Source organism: Dermacentor albipictus, chromosome 9 (genome assembly GCF_038994185.2).
Source record: "Dermacentor albipictus isolate Rhodes 1998 colony chromosome 9, USDA_Dalb.pri_finalv2, whole genome shotgun sequence".
Classification (NCBI taxonomy): Eukaryota; Metazoa; Arthropoda; class Arachnida; order Ixodida; family Ixodidae; genus Dermacentor; species Dermacentor albipictus.
In genome coordinates this window covers 99,443,980-99,466,564 of record NC_091829.1, presented here as the reverse complement: position 1 = coordinate 99,466,564, position 22,585 = coordinate 99,443,980, and the positions used below count along the sequence as shown (strand labels likewise).

Sequence of the window (22,585 nt, the reverse complement as noted above, 5' to 3'; positions counted from 1 at the left end):
ATCATTCTAGCGCAGCTGTGTTAGTTCGCGAAACTTTGTCCAGTCGGCTGAGTCAACTTTCCATCGAGGAAGATGTGCATGACACTCACTTTGTTTTTTAAGGTTTAGAACGATGGGGAAGTTATCACTTCCATAAGGGTTATTAATGACATCCCACTCCAGATATGGCACAATTGTACTAGACGCTATGCTTAGATCTATTGAAGAAAATATTTTGTGTGTAGAGATGTAAAATGTTGGCTTTTCCTTGTTCAGCGAGTAGGAACTTGAAGAGAATAGGATGTTTTCTACAAGCCGTCCTCTCGCATCACAGCGAGAGTCGCCCCAGAGTGGGCTATGCGCGTTTAGATCACCGACGACTATGTGAGGGTTAGGCAGCTCATCAATAAAGCTTTGAAATGTTGTGCTTGAGAGTTGATAACTTAGGGGGATGTATACGGACGTGATAGTAGCTTGCTTAGTGAATAGCACTGCTTGGATAGCAACTGACTCAAGAGGAGTTCGGAGTTGCAGTTGCCGACAAGCAATGCCTCTGTCTACTATTATTGCTACCCCGCCGGACGATGCAACAGCATCATCTTGGTCCTGCCGGAAAATAGCGTATTGCCTAAGAAAGTTTGTTTGCCTATATTTAAGATGTGTCTCCTGAACACACAGCACCTTTGGAGTGTATTTGTGTAAAAGTTCTTTGATATCTCCGAGTTTCTGGGTCAGACCTCTCACATTCCAGTGTAATATTTGTGTATCCATGTTGTTTGTGTTTATGTGCTGTGTGTCAAGAGGAGTCAAGTTAGAGAAATGAATTATGGAGCCATTTCAGGCCCCGTGATTATGGCACGGGTTTTGCCTTGTTTGGATCGGTCGCGAGACTCGCGCCGCTCCCGAGGCACTGGATGCGCCTTCTGGCTCGGGGTTGTGTCCATCGACTCTTGGGAGCCGCCGCACTTCCGCTCACACAAGCGGGGTGTTTTCACCTTAGGCCATGCCTCGAAAAGCAGGGCCTTGGAGGCCACCAACCCAGAGGTCGATGCACCCTCCTTCAGAAATAGAGAAGCAGAGCCGGCTGCTGTCGCCTGGGGGGCTGGTGGCTCGGCCGCGGCCACATTCTTTGTGGTCCGGGCCGAAGCCGGAGTCTGTTGCGTCGTTGCCCCCTCACGCGCCGCAGCAGCATACCCTGCGGTATGAAGAAAGGAAATGCGCTTTCGCGCTTCCAGGAAGGAAATGTTTTCTTTTACTTTGAGGGTACTTATTTCGTTTTCTTTTTGCCATGTAGGGCAAGCTCTAGAGAAAGCTGCATGTCCACTGCCACATTTGGGACAGTGGAGCGCGCCATTACAATTATCTGAAAGGTGATCTAGGACACCGCACGTTGCGCAGGTTTTTCGGCCGGGGCAACCTTGTGAGCCGTGGCCATACCTCTGGCACTTGAAACATCTCCGAGGTTTCGGGATGTATGGTCGGACTCGAACTTTAGTATAGCCTGTTTCTAATGTTTCTTGCAGCACACTGGACGCAAATGTAACGATCAGATATTTTGTTGGAATTTCTTTGTTTTCTCGTTTGATTAAAGTTATCTTTACTATGGTGACGTTCTATTCCTTCCGATCTTCTAGAAGTTCTTCCTCGCTGAGATATAGCAGGGCGTCGTCGGAAATTACTCCTTTGCTTGTAATTATGGATCCATGTGGTGTCACTGTTACGTTTATATTACCGAAGGAGACCAGATTTGGGAGCTTGTCATGCTGTTGTTTATCATGGACCTCAAGCAGGAGCTCACCGCTAGCCATTTTTGACTTTGTAGCCTGGGCCAACAGAGTCAGTGAGACATTTCGCAACCGTGAATGGCGAAATCATTCTAACTGTCTTTTCAGGATTTTCACTATGAATAACGTGAAATCGTGCGAGCGATTGCTTAGGTTGACATTAAAACAGCAACTTTTCTTCGGTGCGTCCTCTTTTATTAAGAGGCTGATCGGACAGACGGGGGAAGGATGATAAATCCATACATGTTTATTTAATTTCAGCAGCCATGCGAGCCGCCCACCATCGAGCCCAACAAGGGGATGGTGCAAGACCCGAAGGAAACGCAGACGCCAGCTGTACATAGCCGCTATAACCTAATATATAAGACCCAAGGTTGGATAAACTACACCAGGGTAACCCTTGCTACCAGGAAATACGGAAGTAATAAGAAGTGAAAAGAAGACAGAAAAGATAAAAAAGCTGAGAGAGAAAGACGAAGATGGAGAGAAGGACAGGAAAAGGCGACTGCAGATTTCCCCCGGGTGGGTAAGTCCGGGGGTGCCGTCTACGTGAAGCAGAGGCCAAAGAGGTGTGTCGCCTCCGCCGGGGTGCCTTAAATGTCTGAACACATGGCATCGGCTCCACCCCCAGGACACTCTTTTCCCCGGACACGGCTAAGCCGCGCGTGGCTACACGCGGGAGGGTCCAACACTCGTGTGCTCGGGTACGTGGTGTCGCAACACACCAAACGCCTGCTGATGCAGACGCCCCTGCGGGGTCTGAGATACCGGCAACATGCGGAACGACGGTCTCTGGGTCGGAAAGGAAATAGCAACCAACCTTACAACCGCCCATTCAGCGTGGCGGAATTTCAGGCTGCTCTCAATGGCTGTAACAAATCCGCTTCAGGAAGTGACAGAATATTGTATATAATGACCAAACACCTACACCCTGAAACCCACAAAACACTACTGTCACTCTTTAACTCTGTGTTCTCTGCCGGCTACATTCCATCCACCTGGTAGGAAGCAATAATTGTTCCAATACTAAAATACGGCAAGGACCCAACTTCAGTCAACAGCTATAGGCCTATAGCGTTGACAAGTTTCTTATGTAAACTCTTTGAAAAAATGGTTAACCGGCGTCTCCTTCATTTTCTTGAAAGTAACAAGCTATTAGATCCCCTAAAGTGTGTATTCAGGGAAGGTAGATCCACAACTGATCACCTTGTCCGCATCGTGGCGAATATTCGCGATGCTTTTGTGCATAAGCAGTTCTTTTTGTCAGTATTTGTTGACATGGAGAAGGCTTACGACATCACGTGGCGGTTCCGAATTCTCCGTGACCTGGCCGAAATGGTAGTCCGAAGTAATTTGCTGAATGTCATCCAAAGTTACCTGTCTAACCGCACGTTCCGCGTCAAAGTTGGTAATGTGCTATCGCGCCTATTTACACAGTAAAGAGGTGTAACACAAGGTGGCGTGCTTAGCTGCACTCTATTCGTTATAAAAATGAACTCACTTTATACTATAATACCACGTACAATGTTTTATTCTGTGTATGTAGAGGACGTACAAATAGGTTTTAAATCATGTAGTCTTTCCATCTGCGAGCGACATGTACAGCTTGGGCTAAACAAATTTTCAATGTGGGCTGACAAGAACGGGTTTAAATTAAACCCGCAAAAGAGCACGTGTGTTCTCTTCTCGAGCAAGACAGGTATATTACCTGAACCAGCTATTTACCTTAATCGACACCGGCTGCCTGTGAGCCATGAACATAAATTTTTGGGCCTCATATTAGACACTAAATTAACATTTATCCCCCACCTAAAATAGCTGAAGGCGAAGTGCATGAAGACAATGAAGCTTCTGAATCTCTTGTCCCGTACATCCTGGGGAAGTGATAGAAGATGCCTTTTGAGCCTGTATAAAAGTCTGATAAGGTCACGCCTTGACTATGGTGCTATAGTGTATAGCTCTGCTACGCCTACTGCCTTGAAGATGTTAGATTCGATTCACCACTTGGGTATCCGTCTTGCTACAGGTGCCTTCAGGACGAGTCCTGTAGAGGGCCTGTGCGTTGAATGCAACGAATGGTCTCTTCATCTACAAAGTGCATATCTATCTTTCTCTTACGCCTTGAAAGTTAAATCAGATATTCAGCATCCATGTCATTTTGCAATTAGGGACTTGTCCACTGCCAGGCTATTCCGTAACCGCCCAGCCATCAGGCCTCCTCTGTCCCTCCGAGTGGAAGCACTGTCAGAAGAAACAGACGTCCCTTTTCTAGAAAATATCCCAATCACTCCTACTCGGTTCCCACCGCCTTGGGAGTGGCAAACTATCCAATGTGACATATCTTTCTTAGAAATATCGAAACGAGTGGCTGAGGCTCACATACATTCACATTTTCGTGAACTAAAAGAGAAGTATTCTTGTGCTGAATTTTACACGGATGCTTTGAAGTCTGCTGATGGTGTTGCTTACGTAGCTCTTGGACCATCATTTTCAATATCTGGGACACTAAACGCATACACCAGCATATTTACAGCGGAAGCATACGCTATAGGCACGATGTGAGTGCTAGGCGGCGCCCTGTCTTTCCAACCCCTAGCGCCATCTGACGAATAGTTGCGCGAATGCGGTAGGATTACTCATGGCGTCAGCAGCTCGCGCTGCGTGTTTGACGCCCTGTCAAACGTTAGCAATAGCGCGAAACAGCGTGCCGATATTACTTTTAACGGGGTTTCGGGAATTACAAGATCTTGACAGGTTTTTTCGCGAAAAGAATTTAAAGAACGGAAGTCGTCTGTCTATTCGAAGTGGGGCACGTCTACGACGTGAGGAAAGTGTTGAACTCGCACTGATCGGAAGGGAGTGCTAGGTGTATTCCGCAAACGAAAAATAACGCACCAGCGAGATGCGTGAAGCTCAGCGTAAGTTACTTCGTTATCTACGGTGCGGACGCATGAAATTATAGGTGACATTGATTCTTGAAGATCGGCGACAGCAGAAAAATCCTAGCGGGGAGCTGCGATTGCCTAGCTGGCATCCCAGGGAAGTGCAAGGACGCCGCGGTAGTTTCCCTGTACATACAGGACGGCAAATGCTAATCCAAAACATCTCATCCAAGAACGTGGGGCGTACGAACGACTCGTAAGACCTACCCGAGGTATTCTAACGTTGCTCTCCCCAAACACAAACAAAGGTGAGGAACTTACCAGTTGTGTTAGGCTACGTTGGGAAAATATTTTCGCCCAATTTACTGAAAGTGCGGTACTTTTATGTTGCGATTTTTCAGTGCGTGCAAAGGAGGTTCTAATAAACCATGTCGTCAAAAATTTTGGTGATCTCAATTGCCTCTTAGTTGATATGCTGGGCGCAGAAGGGTGTACGCCAGCTGAGCCAGCTGCAGCACCTCCTCAAATCTCTCAGCAAGCCCTAGCGCTGTTTGAATGGGAGAGGATTCGGAAAGAGTTCCACAGCTTTACTGCGGTACAGTGTGGAAACAAACTACTTTGTTTGCTGCATATCCTGGTACGCATTGCAGGTGTTCCGTTGCTGCCATCATTGCTGTAAAAGCAAAGAATTCAGCGTTTACGCACTTGGCATAACGCCAGAACATAAAACAGCTTATGCCATTGGACGAGCGCTATCTAGTGTTGGCGCCGTTCTGCTTCATACGGTCGGCTTGGAAACCTGTAAAACTTTGTTCCTCGTGAGTTGGTGTACGTGCTGTTGCAGCCCACGACGCAACAGCTCGGGTTGCACTTCAGCATTGTTCAGAAAAGGCAACACATGCGCGCAAAACAGTCCACAGACAGGCTTTCGGAACGCACGTGGGCCGGTCGTATACTGCCGGTTCCGCGCTCGCCGCCGCGAGGGGCGCCCTAGGAGGCGCGGGAACTACGTTGGCAACCTGCCTATACTCTCGGCTATTAAACACATCAGGCTCACAAACACAAGGGCCTGGAGGCATGTGCTATATGAAACAGCTATCACAGTGGTATCCTCTGAAGAGAGGAGCCGCTACGAACAGAGGAAGCGCTACGAATGCATGGGACTAATAATATGTAAGACCACATCTCTGAGGAAACCTAGGACTATGTCTGTATTAAAAAGTTGTTCTGGACCGAGGAACATTACAGGATGAAGAGGAATTTGCTGCCTGTATGCTAAGAAAAAAATGTCTCATTCTCTCAGATTTAGCTTCCCGACACTCCAGGAGAACGTGGAGCAAGGTCAGCCTCTCCCCACATGTACCACAGATTGGAGGATCATTTCCGGTAAGTAAAAAGGTGCCAAATGAGTGTCCTACTCTGAGACGACAGAATAGGACATCTGCTCGGCGTGATTTTGTTGCAGAGGGCAACAATCCTAACTGTGGCTTTACCAGGTGGAGCTTATTATTCGTTTCCGTGTCCCACATGTGTTCCAGTGGGCTCGCAGCTTCCTTCGCAAGAAAGGCCTCAGATCTGTGACACGCACCTCAGCGGTAGGGTTAGCGGCTCGCGATGCGATCGACGTGGCCATCTCGTCCGCCAGAACGTTACCTTCGATTCCCCTATGGCCAGGTACCCGGCATATTATGATATGCTGGTTAGATGAGTACGCTTTACACAAGACGGAATAGAGTTCATTAAATACGGGATTTTATGATTTTAGATCACTGCTTTTGCAAGTTTTGATTTTCTTATATACTATACTATACAGAAGACAGTAATACGTACGCCTCGGCATTAAAGATACTTGTTTCCAGATGCAGTACACCGGATTCTGATAAGGATGGACCGACAGCAGCATGGGACACCCCCGGCATTTGACGTCTAAGCGTCTGTGTAGAACTCTGGGCAGGAGTACTTGTGCTGTAGTTCTAGAAAATGCATTCGGATTTGTTTTGTTACTTCTAAAAAGGATATGTCACACTCTACGACCTGCGATTCCCAAAGTGGTAACGACTTGGTTGGATGCATTATGTGAAGCTCGAGGAGTGGGACATGTATTTCATGACTAAGCTCCCTAACACGAAGCGAGAAAGGCTGTCTTATAGGGGGTCGATTATGGAAAAGTGTAGTACACGTCATATCGTTAACAGTGTTAAAGGTTGGATGTTGATGATTGGAGTGGATTTTCAGGAAATATGTAAGGCTGATGTAGGTTCTCTGTAGATGGAGAGACCATTCATTTGATTCCGCATATAAGCTTTCAATTGGGCTAGCTCTGAAAGCGCCAGTGGCTAACCGGATGCCTAGATGGTGAACAGGATCTAGCATCTTTAGCGCGCTCGGGGCGCCAGAGTTATATACTACAGGACCACAGTCCAATCGAGACTGAATTAGGCTCTTGCATAGGTTCATTAAACACTTCCTGTCCCTACCCCATGTAGTCTGGGATAGAAGTTTCATTAGGTTCATTGTTTTTAGACATTTCTCTTTCAGATGTCTTATGTGTGGAATGCAAGTGAGTCTGTAGTCAAGTATATTACCTAGGAATTTGTGCTCTTTGTTGATAGGTATTCGTTGTCCACACAGATCTAAGGAAGGATCGAGAACCAGGCCTCTCTTTCTTGTAAAAAGAACAGAAGAGCTTTTGTGGGGGTTGATTTTAAACTCAGTTTTGTCTGCCCACTTGGAAATCTTGTTCAAGCCCTGCTGCACCTGTCTCTCGCATACTGCGAGATTACAGGATTTGAAGCCAATTTGAATGTCGTCCACGCAGACAGAATAAAAAATGGCAGGTGGTAGCGAAGCACGAAGTGCGTTCATCTTCACGATGAAGAGCGTACAGCTCAGCACGCCTTCCTGTGGTACGCCTGTTTCGTGGGTGAACGGTCACGATAATACGTTGCCGATTTTCACGTGGAAGATGCGGTTCAAAAATAGCTTTCAAATATTTTCAGCATATTGCCAGAGATGCCCATTTCCAACAAGTCTCGCAAGATGCCGTAGCGCCATGTTGTGTCATATGCCTTCTCCATGTAAAGGAATATTGATAAGAAAAACTGCTTATGTACAAATGCGTCCCGAATATATCCTTCAATGCGTACAAGGTGATCTCTTGTCGACCGGACTTCTCTGAAGAAACAGTGATAGGGATCAAGTATATTGTTGAGTTCAAAGAAATGTATGAGTCTGCGATTAATCATTTTTTTCAAAAAGCTTACACAGGCAGCTTGTAAGAGCTATCAGGCGATAGCTTGCCGCCATGGATGGGTCTGTCCCCTGCTTCAAAACAGGGACCACAATTGCTTCTTTCCATGGAGTTGGAAAGTATCCTGCAGCCCAAACGATGTTGAAAAGTGTGAGTAGTGTAACTTGGGTGTCATTGTGTAGGTTTTTTATCATTTCATACATGATTCTGGCAGAACCCGGTGCGGAGCTCTTGGATGAGCTCAAGGCATCACTGAACTCGGCAATACTAAAAGGACAGTTGTATGGTTCATTCTGTCGACATATTCTGATGAAAGGCTTACATTATTCTATTTGTTTGTATTTGAGAAAGGATTGTGAATAATTTGTTGGACTTGACACGCTCTCAAAGGGCTCCCCATGTGAGTCTGCCTGATCTTGCAGTGTATCGCCCTGTGTATTTACCAGAGGGAGTGAATATGTTTGTCGCCCTCTAATTCTATTTACCCTGTTCCAGACTTTCGCCTCATCTTTAAACGAGTTAATACTCAATAAAAAACTCCTGCCAACTTTCTCTTCTCGCCTGCCGGCGGGTTCTCCTGCCTTGAGATTTTACTATGTTAAAGTTGACAAAATTCTCTGCAGTGGGCGAAGCGCGATGCAACCCCCACGCTTTGTTCTGATTCATACGTGCGATTCTACATTCTTCGTTCCACCACGGGACACGCCGTTTGCCTGCCGAGCTACTTCACGTATGCATTTGAGAGCGGCATCTATTATGAAGGCTGTAAAATACTCCACAGCAGCATCAGTTGTTAACGAGGACATGTCATCCCATGATATACTAGTTAGGGTTCGGAATTTCTCCAAGTCAGCTGTGTCGATCTTCCACCTAGAAGGCTTTGGTGAATATTCGTTTTCTTTAAGTGTTCTTAATAGTATGGGGTAGTGGTCGCTTCTGAAAGGATTCTTCGTAACTTCCCAGTCGAGTTCACGCAGTATAGACGGGGAAGCTATGCTGAGATCAATTGAAGAAAAGGTTTTGTTTGCAAGAGAGTAATATGTGGGTTTCTTCTTATTTAGAAGGCATGTAGCAGAAGAAAAAAGGAACTCTTCAACCAGACGGCTTCGCGCATCTATACAAGAGTCGCCCCACAGGGAGCTGTGCGCATTGAAATCGCCAAGAACAACATAAGGTTCAGGCAATTCATCTATAAAGGACTGAAATTCAAGTTTGTTTAATTTGTAATGTATGGGGTATGTAAAGCGAGCAAATGAGGATGAGTATATTTAGAAGAACAGCTCGAACTGCCACAGCTTCAAGGTGCGTTTGTAGCTGTAAGCGCTGACACGAAATGCTTTTATGGATAATAATGGCAACACCGCCTGATGATACAACAGCATCATGGTGATCTTTGCGAAACGTGACATACGGTCGGAGAAAGTTTGTATGTTGTGGTTTTAGGTGCGTTTACTGTAAACGCAGGACTTTTGGATTGTGTTTTTGGATGAGCTCCCGCACATCATCAAGGTTTCCAAGAAGACGTCTGACGTTCCATTGTATTATTTGTGTATCCATATTGGAAGTCAATAGGTGCTGTGTGTACAGAAACAGATGTGTTAATAGAGATTTCAGAGATTAGATTACAGAGCTCTTTCGAGGCCCTGTAATCGGGGTTTTGCCCTTTCTGGAGCGTTCGATGAAGTTTTGCCGCTCCTTAGGCGCTTGGCGCGCCATGGGGATAGGTGTAGTGTCCATTGCCTCTTGTGAGGCGCCGGACACGTGCTCTTGCGAGCGAGAAGTTACCAGGGAGAGTCCTGCCTTAGAGGGCAAGACCCCTGCACCATCAGCCCGGAGGTCGATGGGGCTACCTGGGGGATTTGGCTGCGCGGGCTGTTGCCAGCGCTGGAAGGGGCCGGGGAGGTTGGGGCAGCATCGGCTGCGCCCACCTTCGGGGTCGATGGCCCCATTTGTTGAGTTGGCGGAGCAGCGCTAGCTGCAACCACCGTGGGGGCAGACGGCGTAACTGCCGACTCACTGCTTTTGGGTCGGACAGCCACCGGAGGCCGTTGTGACGCTGCCCCCTAACAACGCGCCACTTCGGCAAAGCTTTTCTTTGGCAGGTATGGTACCCGCCTGCGTGCCTCCTTGAACGATATGTTTTCCTTAACTTTGATTCTGCCGATTTCTTTCTTTTTTTCCAGGACGGGCATGACCGCGAGTATACGACGTGTTCCCTTTCACAGTTTACACAATGGAGAGTGTTCACGCAGGCTTCAGAAGTATGTTCGTGGGCACTACACGTCGCACAGGTTTGACGGCGTCGGCAGCTTTGCGAACTGTGGCCGAAAGGTTGACATTACAGACATCTGAGGGGATTTGGCACATATAACCTAACACGGAGCTTGATGTGCGCGGCCTCTACAGACTGGGGCAGATTACATGAACCGAAAGTCAATATAAGGTCTTTGGTCTTGATTTCTTTGCTGTCACGTCTGATCTTAATTTTTTTAACATTGATAACATTCTGGTCACTGAAGCCCGGCAAGAGTTCATCCTCAGTGAGCTCCAGCAAGTCATCGTCCGAGACAACACCGCGGCTTGTGTTCATCGTATGGTGCGGGGTTACGATTACTTGGGTTTCCCCAAATGATACTAGTTTTCTTAATTTCTCATAATGTTTATGATCGCGGAGTTCTTAGAGGAGATCACCGCTTGCCATCCTCGACGCCTTATAACCTGGACCAAAGACTTCAGTCAATGTCTTAGAAACAAGGAATAGTCAGATTGTTCGAACTGGTTTAGCTGGTTTTTCGGAGAGGATCACGTGAAAACGAGGGAACGATTCTTTTTGCCGACCAAAAAAGTGGAATACGTCATCCGTTTGCCCTCTTTTCCCAGGGCTATCAGGAAGCGGAGGGAAAGAGGTTGCCACAAAGGGATTCAATTTTCGGCAATAACGCCAGCCACCCACCGTGCAGTCCTACAAGGGGACGCTATCACTATAACCAAATATGAGATAACCTAGGTTGGTTATTCACACAAGGTTAACCCTTGCTGCCTGGAAAACTTGAAGGGAGCGGGAGCTAGGAGAAGACAGGAAAGATGGAAAGTAAGAGAAAGGCGAAGGTTGGAGGGAGAGCGAGAGAGAGGAATAGGCAACTACCGATTTACCCCGGGTGGGTCAGTCCGGGGGCGCCGTCTACGTGATGCAGAGGCCAAATAGGTGTGTTGCCTCCGCCTGGGGGCTTAAAGGTCCGAACACCCGGCATCGGCTCAACCTCTAGGATCCCGGTTTCCCCGGACAAGACTGAGCCGCGCATGGCTACACGCGGGAGGGGCCAACCCTCGTGTGCTCGGGTACGTGGTGTCGCAACACACCAAACGCCTGCTTACGCAGATGCCCCTACGGGGAAAGCATTAACCAGTACTATCATTATTTGCCGTATTGAGCCACACTACGTATAAACGTTGCGGCACAAAAAGAACCACTGATCCACTAGCCGGAATTTCATGCAATGACCTCGCGTTCAGCAGCGTAACACCTTCGCTGCTAAGCCACCGCGGCGGCTAAGTAATAAAATTGGTCAAACTTCATTAAAAATACAGGCTCAATGAGGAGTTGAAGATAAAGAATTAGCGACAATGTGCAGGTAGAACTCTGCTCTGTTCAAGACATCCTCAGCATTTGAGATTTGTGTGTGTCTACGATGATACGGGCCTGGCTGGACGTTCCCAATGCTGTGGCGGAGCGGTAGCGATGGCGAGCCGGGGAGAGCCTGCGTTCACTCCCCTCGCCCTGTGTTTGTGAGCGAGCTTGCCACTTGGTTTGTCTGCCGATTCACGGATGGCATGGACTTCAATGACAACATATGACATATCATCAACAATTTGACATCCGTCATAATAAGGACTGCTAATCGCAGGAACCTCACCATCATCTCAAAAAGGTGGATGCACCCCAATTATACTTAAAGCTGTTTGAGGTAACAACGCAGGTCAGTAGCAATAAAACTAAGCTGCTGCTCTTTCGGGTCTCGCAGGAAACGCGTAGTCGAGATTACACGACTATGTAATTCTATTCCAATGGGCAGCGTTGTGGAATACTCATGTGCCAAAGAGCAAACACATACAAACACATACATAACAACAAACATACATATAAACACATTACATAACAAACACACATACAAACACATACATAACAAACAAACACATACATATAAACACATTACATAACAAACACACATACATAACAAACAAACAAACACATTAACCTACTCAACAGACACAGATGCCAGAACAATATGCCGCATAGATGCCACATATGCCACAACTGCCACCGCAGTTGGTTGAGAACCGGCTGAAAATCAGCAAACTGTACTGGCTCCTAGGCTTACCACTACAGTATAGCGAACTTCAACTACGCGTTAAAATCAAACTATACGTAGCTTTCAAGCAACAGGTTTCTACGTTGGGTGATCGGCGCCAGCAACCACTGTCAAGATTGATGTGCCCCCTCCTGTCCGTCTGAAAACGGTACGCGTACCCTGATTGGCCCAGTGTGTCGTGACAGCTGAGCCAACTCGGGCCATAATGCCCATCGGCTGTGAGCTGAATCGCAAGCGCACGCCCACCGCCTCCCACGACCGCAGCAAGAACATATTGTACATGCTTCGCCACGAGAATGGTGAATGCTGTGGGCGTCGAGGCGGTAATATACCGGGTGTTTCTTTTGATTTGGAACAATTCACAATACCCATTTTAGTGTAATTGCCAGTCTCTTATATTGTGACACGCTGACGAAGATGATGTTGTCAGCTTAGTCGGAAGACGACTCTGTGGACTTCGCGCGCTGTCTACCATCTTGTCAGCCACTATGATTATTATAAACATCAATTAAATATACGTCTAATTGTTTTTAACCCCGTAACGTTTTTGGTGGAGGTTGCGGGATCATTATCAAGAGAGATTTACGCAGAGGGCGCTGCTTGGCTGCATTTGCAATGAAGCACAAAGCGAGGATGCTAAGGGCCCGTCGGCACCCACGCCCACTGTCATTCTAGCACAACCCCACGACCCAGGAACCTTTTCTGGCGCCGACGACACTGATGTTGAAGACTGGCTTCAGCTATATGAGCGGGTGAACTCCAGCAGCCACTCGGATCAGACCATCATGATCGCAAATTTGATATTTGACCTCACGGGCACGGCACGCGTCTGGTTTCAGACCCACGAGGAGGAACTTACCAGCTGAGCCATTTGTAAACAGAAGCTGAAAGATTTGTTTGGCAAGCCTGTTGGCCGTCAGCGGGCCGCCCAAAAAGACCTCGCTTTGCATGTCCAGACGTGCACTGAATCTTACCTCACGTACATACAGGACGTGCTCGCTCTGTGCCGTCAAGTGGATCCGAAGATGTCGGAACCTGATAAAGTTGCGCACGTCATGAAGGGCATAGCAGATGATGCCTTCCACTTCCTTGTTTTCAAGAATTCTTCCGCTGTGCGAGCCATTATTACCGAATGCCGGCGGTTTGAAGAAGCCAAGAGTCGCCGCATTGCCCAACTATTTCCCCGCCTTCTCAACACGGCTGCTACGTCTACCTGCGAAGGCCTCCGCAGTCCGCCCACGCCCGATCGCTCTGATGACGTCCTACATATCATCCGCCGTGAAATAGAAGCCACATCTCCTAACACAACCCGCCGCAGGGGCGTCTGCGTAAGCAGGCGTTTGGTGCGTTGCGACACCACGTACCCGAGCACACGAGGGTTGGACCCTTCCGCGTGTAGCCGTGCGCAGCTTAGCCGTGTCTGGGGAAATGGGGATCCTGGGGGTTGAGCCGATAATGGGCGTTTGGACCATTAAGGGCCGCCGGCCGAGGCAACACCTCTTCGGCCCCAGCTTCACATAGACGGCACCATGCAGACTGACCCACCTGGAGGAAATCAGCAGTCGCCTTTTCCTTTCCTCCTCTCCAACATTCGTCTTTCTCTCCCACTTTTCCCTTTTGCTTTCTTTTGCTTATTTCTTTTACCTTCCTATTTCCTGGCGGCAAGGGTTAACCTTGTGTAATATATCCAGTTTTGGGTACATATATACTAGGCTATAGTGGAAACGTACCACTGGCGTACGCAGAATAGAATTTTTCTTATCCTGTGACGTCCCCAGGCTGGGCTCCGAGGGGGGCGGCGGGCAGTCCTGCCGAACACAGTAATCCTACATATGGCTTCAAATTTCCCCATACTCCCTGATCGCTCCCCGAGGAGGGGGTGCACCGATGAAGCCTTCATTTTTCTGATGAAACCACAAGAAATATTTCCCAGATACCACGTAATACATAGTCAACATGAAACCCAAGACAGTCCGTACAATATCCCCATTCGTGGTTGCAAAGTGTCTGACAGAAGCAACCGGCTCTGGTTACAAAGTAACTAGCATGGGAATTGGCGACCTTCTTCTGGAAGCGCGTGGCAAGCTTCAATACAGAACACTGACTAAACTTGTTGCGCTTGGTGAAATTTCTGTCTCTGTGGGCCCCCACCGGTCAATGAACACTGTGTGTGGTGTCATTTCTGATGCCGACCTCCTTGAACTCATTGAAAACGATCTGTTGGATGGATGGCAAGACCAAAACGCTGTAAAGGTGCAACGAATTAAGTTAAGACGTGATGACAAGGAAATCCCAACAAAGCATGTAATAATAACGTTCGGGACAAGTGAACTGCCTGATTCGATAGAGAGCGGATATTGTAAACTTCGCGTGCGACCATACATCCCCAATGCGCGCTGATGCTTCAAGTGTCAGCGTTTTGAGCATGGATCTCAGAGCTGCCGAGGGCGTGCTACTTGTGTACAATGTGCATCTAAAGACCACACATCAGATAACTGTTCTTCCGCAACCCACTGCACTAACTGTGATGGAGACCACCCCGCCTATTCGAGATCGTGCCCGTCAGGGAAGAAAGAAGAAGAAATAATCGAACTGAAGGCCAAACTAAACATTTCTTTTCCAGAAGCGCGCAAGCGTTTTTCTGTCCACCACCAGTCGAATCCGTCGTTCGGTGATGTGACGTGCCGTGGGGCAGTGCCACATCTTCTGGCGGCCGCGCACGTCATACGGAGTGCGACGGCGGTTACGCCGTCAGCCCCCTGGCGGGAGCAGCCACTGCTCTTCCGCCCACTACCACGATGGGCCAGCAGGCCTCCGAGCCTGCTGGTTCCAGGGCTACTGCTCGTGCAGACAGGTCCGAAAAACCCCTGCGCGTGCCCGCTGGGCGGGCGTCGTTCCAGCGCCTCTGACGAGGCGATGGATGTAACAATGGCTTCTCAGGCGTCAGACGCCGAAGGAACGGCGTTGCTCCCTGGAGCGCGCCAAGAAAAAATAAATACCCCGCATGCAGGGGCCTTCAAAGGTCTCTGGACTGCGTTAGTTCGCGAAACTTCGTCCAGTCGGCTGAATAAACTTTCCATCGAGGAACACGTGCTGGACACTCACTTTGTTTTTTAAGGTTTAGGACGATGGGGAAGTGATCACTGCCATGAGCGTTATCAATGACATCCCACTGGAGATATGGCACAATTGTACTAGACGCTATGCTTAGGTCTATCGAAGAAAATGTTTTATGTGTAGAGCTGTAAAATGTTGGCTTTTTCTTGATAAGCAAGCAGTAACTTGAAGTGAATAGGATGTTTTCTATAAGCCGTCCTCTCGCATCACAGCGTGGGTAGCCCCACATTGTGCTATGCCCGTTTAGATCACCGACGACTATGTAAGGGTGACGCAGCTCATCAATAAAGCTTTGAAATGTTGTGCTAGAGAGTTGATAACTTGGGGGGATGTATACGGACGTGATAGTAACTAGTTTATCGAATAGTACTGCTTGGATAGCAAGTGGCTCAAGGGCAGTTCGGAGTTGCAGTTGCCGACAAGCAACGCCTCTGTCTACAATTATTGCTACGCCGCCGGACGATGCAACAGCATCATCTCGGTCCTTCCGGAAAAGCTTGCGTTTATGTGCTGTGTGTCAAGAGATATGAATTAGGTTGGCTTAAGGGACCTTTCGAGGCCCCTTGATGCGGGGTATTTCTTTTTTCTTGGCGCGCTCCAAGGGGCAACGCCGTTCCTTCGGCGTCTGAGACGCCGGAGAGGTTTTTGTTACATCCATCGCCTCGTCAGAGGCGCTGGATGACGCCCGCTCAGCGGGCACGCGCGGGAGTTTTTCGGGCCTGTCTGCACGAGCAATGGCCCTGGGACCGGCAGGCTCGGAGGTCTGCTGGCCGTTCGTGGTAGGGGGTGGTAGAGCCGTGGCTGCTCCCGCCAGGGGAGCTGATGGCGTAACCGCCGTCACACTCCGTGTGACTTGCGCGGCCGCCTGAACATGTAGCGCTGCCCCCCGGCGCGCCACATCGGTGTAGGGAGGACTGGACTGATTTTGGAGTGAGAAACGCTTACGTGCCTCTGGAAATGTTAGGTTGAGTTTTACTTTCAGTTCTATGATTTGTTTTTCTTTTTTCCACGAGGGGCACGATCGCGAGTAGGCGGGGCGATCTCCTTCACAGTTGGCGCAGTGGTTTGGTGAAGTTCAGATGTCAGAAGCGTGTTGAGAAGAGCCACACTTAGCACAAGTAGCACGTCCTCTGCAGGTTTGCGACCCATGCCCAAAACGCTGACACTTAAAGTATCGACGCGGATTTGGGATGTAGGGTCTAACACGTAGCTTGCAATAGCCGGTTTCTATTGTTTCAGGCAGGTTGCTGCTTCCGAAAGTAATGATTATGTGTTTGGTTGGTATTTGTTTGTCATCTCGCCTTAATGTTATTCTTTGTACTTTTACTACGTTCTGGTCTTGCCATCCTTCTAGTAGTTCGCTTTCACTCAGTTCGAGAAGGTCATCTTCTGAGACGACCCCGCGCACTGTGTTCATGGATCTGTGTGGGCCCACTGAGACTGCAATTTCCCCAAATGCTACAAGTTTCGAGAGTTTGTCATATTGCGCTTTGTCGCGAAGTTCGAGAAGAAGATCACCACTTCCCATCTTCGTTACTTTATAGCCTGGGCCAATTGCTTCAATGGGAGATTTCGCTACAACAAATGGTGAGATCATTCTGACTGGTTTCTTATCGTGCTGACTATGTACAACGTGGTAATTTGGAAAAGATTGTTTTGGCTGCATGAAGAAAGTGAATGTTTCATCGGTGCGCGCCCTCTTCGGGGAGCGATCAGGTAGCGGAGGAAAGTTATTTGCCATATAGAGCAGGCAAATTTGGCGGCGATGGTGGGCACCCACCACCGAGCCCAACAAGGGGACACTACAAGGTTGGAAGAATACCTGCAGACGCCAGCCATGCATCGCCGCTATAACCTAATATATATATTGACACGTGTACTTGTCTTTATCGGGCGACAAGTTTTGCCACCGAACAAATGTTATCGCACAGCGCGGGACGCGCCTGCATGTATCCGAAGTTTCTGGAAAGTTATCGATGCTTCTACCCGCTGTCTGTTGTCGCCGAACGTTGTGTTATCTGATTTCATCGCTTGACACGAATGGTGTAGAACATTTTAGAAGGCATGCGGGTCCCAACGTTTAATCTGGAACATTCGATAATTGCTGTATAAAAGCCGACGCGCTTGACCCGCTGAGCAGATTTTCGACGATCGCCGACTGTGTTCGCCGCTTTCGTTGTGCTATAAGTGTAGCCTGTTTTGTGGGCACAGGTTCGCCCAATAAAAGCTAGTTTTGTATTCCACCGTACTGCTTCTTTCTTCGCCGTCACTACCCCGTGACATCTGGTGGAGGTGCTTTACGTCCATTTACCGGACGCCCCCGACAACCCGTAATACAAGCCCGGACCCCCAAGACAACACCAGCGCCGTCCCGGAACACCGAGCAAGCCGCCGTCTTCAACAGCTGCCCCCGGAGCACGGACTTCTACCTGAGAAGACCAAGAAGATTGTGGACAAGGCAACCCCAATGGCAGCCCCAGCATCCCCCATCGTGCTGCAGCAGCCCAGGGAACCTCCGACGTTCCGCGGATCAACATTCGAGGACCCGGAAACCTGGCTCGAAACGTATGAGAGGGTCGCTAAGTTTAACAGTTGGGACAGCGACGACAAGCTGCGGCATGTCTATTTCGCATTGGAAGACGCCGCCAGGACGTGGTTCGAGAATCGGGAAGCCACCGTAACGACGTGGGACCTTTTCCGAAGCGGCTTCTTGCACACGTTTACAAGCGTCGTGCGAAAAGAGCGAGCCCAAGCTCTACTAGAAACCAGAGTGCAGCTGCCAAACGAGACGATCGCAATCTTCACGGAGGAGATGGCCCGTCTTTTCCGGCACGCCGACCCGGAAATGTCGGAGGAGAAAAAAGTTCGCTTCCTGATGCGCGGCGTCAAGCAAGACCTTTTCGCCGGACTTATTCGTAACCCACCGAAGACTGTGGCTGAGTTTTCTGCAGAGGCATCGACGATCGAGAAAACTCTGGAGATGCGCACCCGGCAATATAACCGCCAGGGGCACACGCCGCAGTATGCCGTCCAAGGACTAGGTTCGGACGACCTTCAAGAGACCATCAGGGCCATTTTGCGCGAAGAACTGCGCAAGGTCCGGCCTTCATCGCAGCCTCAAGTGGCCTCTATCGCCGACATCGTGAAGGAAGAGGTGCACCGATCCCTTGGAGTTCCTGAGGTGCAACCAGAACCACCGCAGCCGGAAGCAATGACCTACGCCGCCGCCGTCGCCCGCCGTCAAGGCCCCCCTGCGCGACCGCGCCAAGGTCCTGCAACACCGCAATTCCGTCGTCCACCGCCGCCGCCACCAGCGCGCTCACCCGTCGCCCAGCGCACCTATACGAGGAAGACGGACATTTGGCGAGCCCCCGACCACCGCCCGCTCTGCTATCACTGCGGAGAAGCTAGACATGACAGAGAAAAGATGGACATGAACCCGTGATAGCTTACGCTAGTTGGTCGTTGTCAAAAGCGGAAGGCAATTATTCTACAACCGAAAAGGAATGCCTCGCCATCGTTTGGGCTACAGCGAAATTTCGCCCTTACCTATATGGCAGGTCATTCAAAGTCGTCAGCGACCATCACGCCTTGTGTTGGCTAGCGAATTTAAAGGATCCCTCAGGACGGCTGGCACGGTGGAGCCTCAGACTACAAGAATACGACATCACCGTAACATACAAGTCGGGACGAAAACACTCAGACGCCGATTGCCTATCCCGCGCCCCCATTGACCCGCCGCCGCAAGATGACGAGGATGACGACGCCTTCCTTGGAATAATAAGCGCGGAAGACTTCGCCGAACAACAACGAGCGGACCCGGAACTTAAAGGCCTCGTGGATTATTTGGAAGGGCACACCGACGTTGTCCCCAGGGCATTTAAGCGCGGATTGTCTTCCTTCACGCTTCAAGACGGTCTACTCGTGAAGAAGAACTTCTCGCCAGTACGCGCCAATTACCTTCTTTTGTCCCGTCAGGACTTCGTCCAGAAGTATTGCATGCCCTACATGACGATCCGACCGCTGGACACCTCGGATTTTCCCGGATACAAGAAAAGTATTATTGGCCGCGCCTGACAGCCGACGTCGCCCGTTATGTCAGAACATGCCGAGACTGTCAGCGACGCAAGACACCGCCGACAAGGCCAGCCGGATTACTACAGCCAATCGCGCCTCCTTGCCGACCATTCCAGCAGATCGGGATGGACTTGCTGGGACCCTTTCCGACGTCAATAACCGGAAATAAGTGGATCGTCGTGGCGACGGACTACCTCACCCGCTTCGCTGACACAAAAGCACTGCCGAAAGGTAGCGCAGCCGCAGTGGCGAAATTCTTTGTCGAAAACATCCTGCTTCGACATGGCGCCCCAGAAGTCCTCATCACCGACCGAGGAACGGCCTTTACAGCGGAGCTCACCCAAGCCATTCTGAAATACAGTCAGACAAGGCACAGGAGGACAACGGCTTACCACCCGCAGACGAATGGTCTTACGGAGCGACTGAATAAGACCCTCGCCGACATGCTAGCGATGTACGTCGACGTCGAACACAAGACCTGGGATGCCGTCCTGCCGTACGTAATATTCGCTTATAACATGGCGGTGCAAGAAACAACACAGATCACGCCGTTCAAGTTGGTTTACGGCAGGAACCCGACGACGACGCTCGACGCTATGCTGCCGCACGTAACGGACGAAGAGAATCTTGACGTCGCTACCTATTTCCAGCGCGCCGAAGAAGCCCGACAGCTCGCCCGCCTGCGAATCAAGAACCAGCAGAAGACCGACAGCCGACACTACAATCTCCGACGACGCTTCGTCGAGTACCAGCCCGGCGACCGTGTTTGGGTATGGACCCCGATACGCCGACGGGGACTGAGTGAGAAACTATTGCGACGCTATTTTGGACCCTACAAGGTCATCCGACGTATTGGCGCACTGGACTATGAGGTCGTGCCAGACGGCATTTCGCATTCACAGCGATGTCGCGCACGACCTGAAGTGGTCCACGTGGTGCGTCTGAAACCATTTTACAGACGCTAACGAACTTCCCTTATTTTGCTTTTTTCTTTGCTATGAGTGCTTACTTATTACTTTGATTTGTTTGCAGCATCGGGTCGATGCTTTTTAAGAGGGGGGTATTGACACGTGTACTTGTCTTTATCGGGCGACAAGTTTTGCCGCCGAACAAATGTTATCGCACAGCGCGGGACGCGCCTGCATGTATCCGAAGTTTCTGGAAAGTTATCGATGCTTCTACCCGCTGTCTGTTGTCGCCGAACGTTGTGTTATCTGATTTCATCGCTTGACACGAATGGTGTAGAACATTTTAGAAGGCATGCGGGTCCCAACTTTTAATCTGGAACATTCGATGATTGCTGTATAAAAGCCGACGCGCTTGACCCGCTGAGCAGATTTTCGACGATCGCCGACTGTGTTCGCCGCATTCGTTTTGCTATACGTGTAGCCTGTTTTGTGGGCACAGGTTCGCCCAATAAAAGCTAGTTTTGTATTCCACCGTACTGCTTCTTTCTTCGCCGTCACTACCACGTGACAATATACCCAAGGCAGGATATATAATACACGGTTAACCCTTGCCGCCAGGAAATACGGAAGTAATAAGAAGTGAACAGAAGACAGGAAAGATAGAAAAGTGCGAGAGAAAGACGAAGATCGGAGAGGAGGACAAGAAAAGGCGACTGCCGATTTCCTCCAGGTAGGTCAGGCTGAAGGTGCCGTCTATGTGAAGCCGAGGCCGCAGAGGTGTGTTGCCTCCGCCGGGGGGCCTTAAAGGTCCAAACACCCAGCATCGGCTCTACCCCCAGGATCCCCTTTTCCCCAGACACGGCTAACACGCGCACGGCTACACGCGGGAGGGTCCGGCCCTCGTGTGCTCGGGTACGTGGTGTCGCAACACACCAAACGCCTGTTTACGCAGACGCCCCTGCGGGGGTTACCTACATAGGTGTCTCCCCCTTTCCACCTATACCAGACGGTGACTACACCGTATCCCCCAATCCGGATGTCTTGCCCTCGCATAACGTCACTTTTACTCACAGCGTCATTACCATTTCGGACAACGTGTCCTGCCTTCCACTTGTGAACTTTGGACTTACTACACTACACTACTCCCACGCGGAATATCCCTTGCGCAAATAACGCCGGCCAGAGACCACAACATTTCGGCTTTAACTTGTAACAGCACCTCGTGTTCAACTCTTCCTTAACCCCCTGTCCCTTCAGACTTGAATGCCCTCACAAAAATGATTGCTCCCGACCTTCCGCCCCACCGTGCTAAGGAACTGCATTGCCTCCATGCCTCATACTGGGACATATTCGACCTTGGAGAGTGCCCTCTAGGACAAACATCTGTCGTAAAACATCGAACACCGGTGATGCGAGCCTGATCCATCGGCGACCCTACCGCGTCTCACCTACTGAGCGAGAAGTCATCCAACATGAAGTTGACAGGATGCTTTCTCGAGACATCATCGAACCTTCTTGCAGCCCATGGGCATCCACTGTTGTACTAGTTAAAAAGGACAACAGTTGGCGATATTGTGTGGATTATCGACACCTCAACAAGGTAACCAAAAGGGATGTCTGTCCGCTGCCACACATTCACGATGTCCTGGATTGTCTGCATAGAGCACAATATTTTTCGTACATCGACCTTCGCTCCGCCTACTGGCAAATTGCCGTCGACGACATGGATCGCGAGAAGACAGCATTTATTACTACCGATGGCCTGTATCACTTCAAAGTGATGCCTTTCGGTTTATGTAGGGCCCCGGCCACATTTGAACGAATGATGGACGCCCTCCTACATGGTTTCAAGTGGTCCATCTGCCTCTGTTACCTGGACGACATGATCGTTTTTTCTCCGACTTTAGCGACATACCTCGAACGCCTGTCGACGATCCTATCAGTTTTCCGTCAGGCGGGGCTACAATTAAATTCGTCCGAGTTCCACTTCGGTCGTCGGAAAATCTCTGTGCTCGGGCAGCTCGTCGATTCTTCTTGTGTACGCCCTGATCCCGATAAAATACGGGCAGTGAAAGACTTTCCCGAGCCAACATGGGCCAAGGATGTTCGCAGCTTCTTGGGCCTTTGCTCCTACTTCCGTTGGTTTGTCCGAAATTTTGCGAACGTTGCGCGCCCTCTCAGTCAGCTCCTCAAGAAAGACGCCGCATTGATTTGGGGC

At 49.6% G+C, this 22,585-nt stretch overlaps 1 pseudogene; it reads right to left on the bottom strand.

Annotated features, from left to right (window-relative positions):
- Positions 1 to 803: 803 nt before the first annotated feature.
- Positions 804 to 22,585, bottom strand: part of LOC139050172 (uncharacterized) — a 70,359-nt pseudogene continuing 48,577 nt past the window's right edge.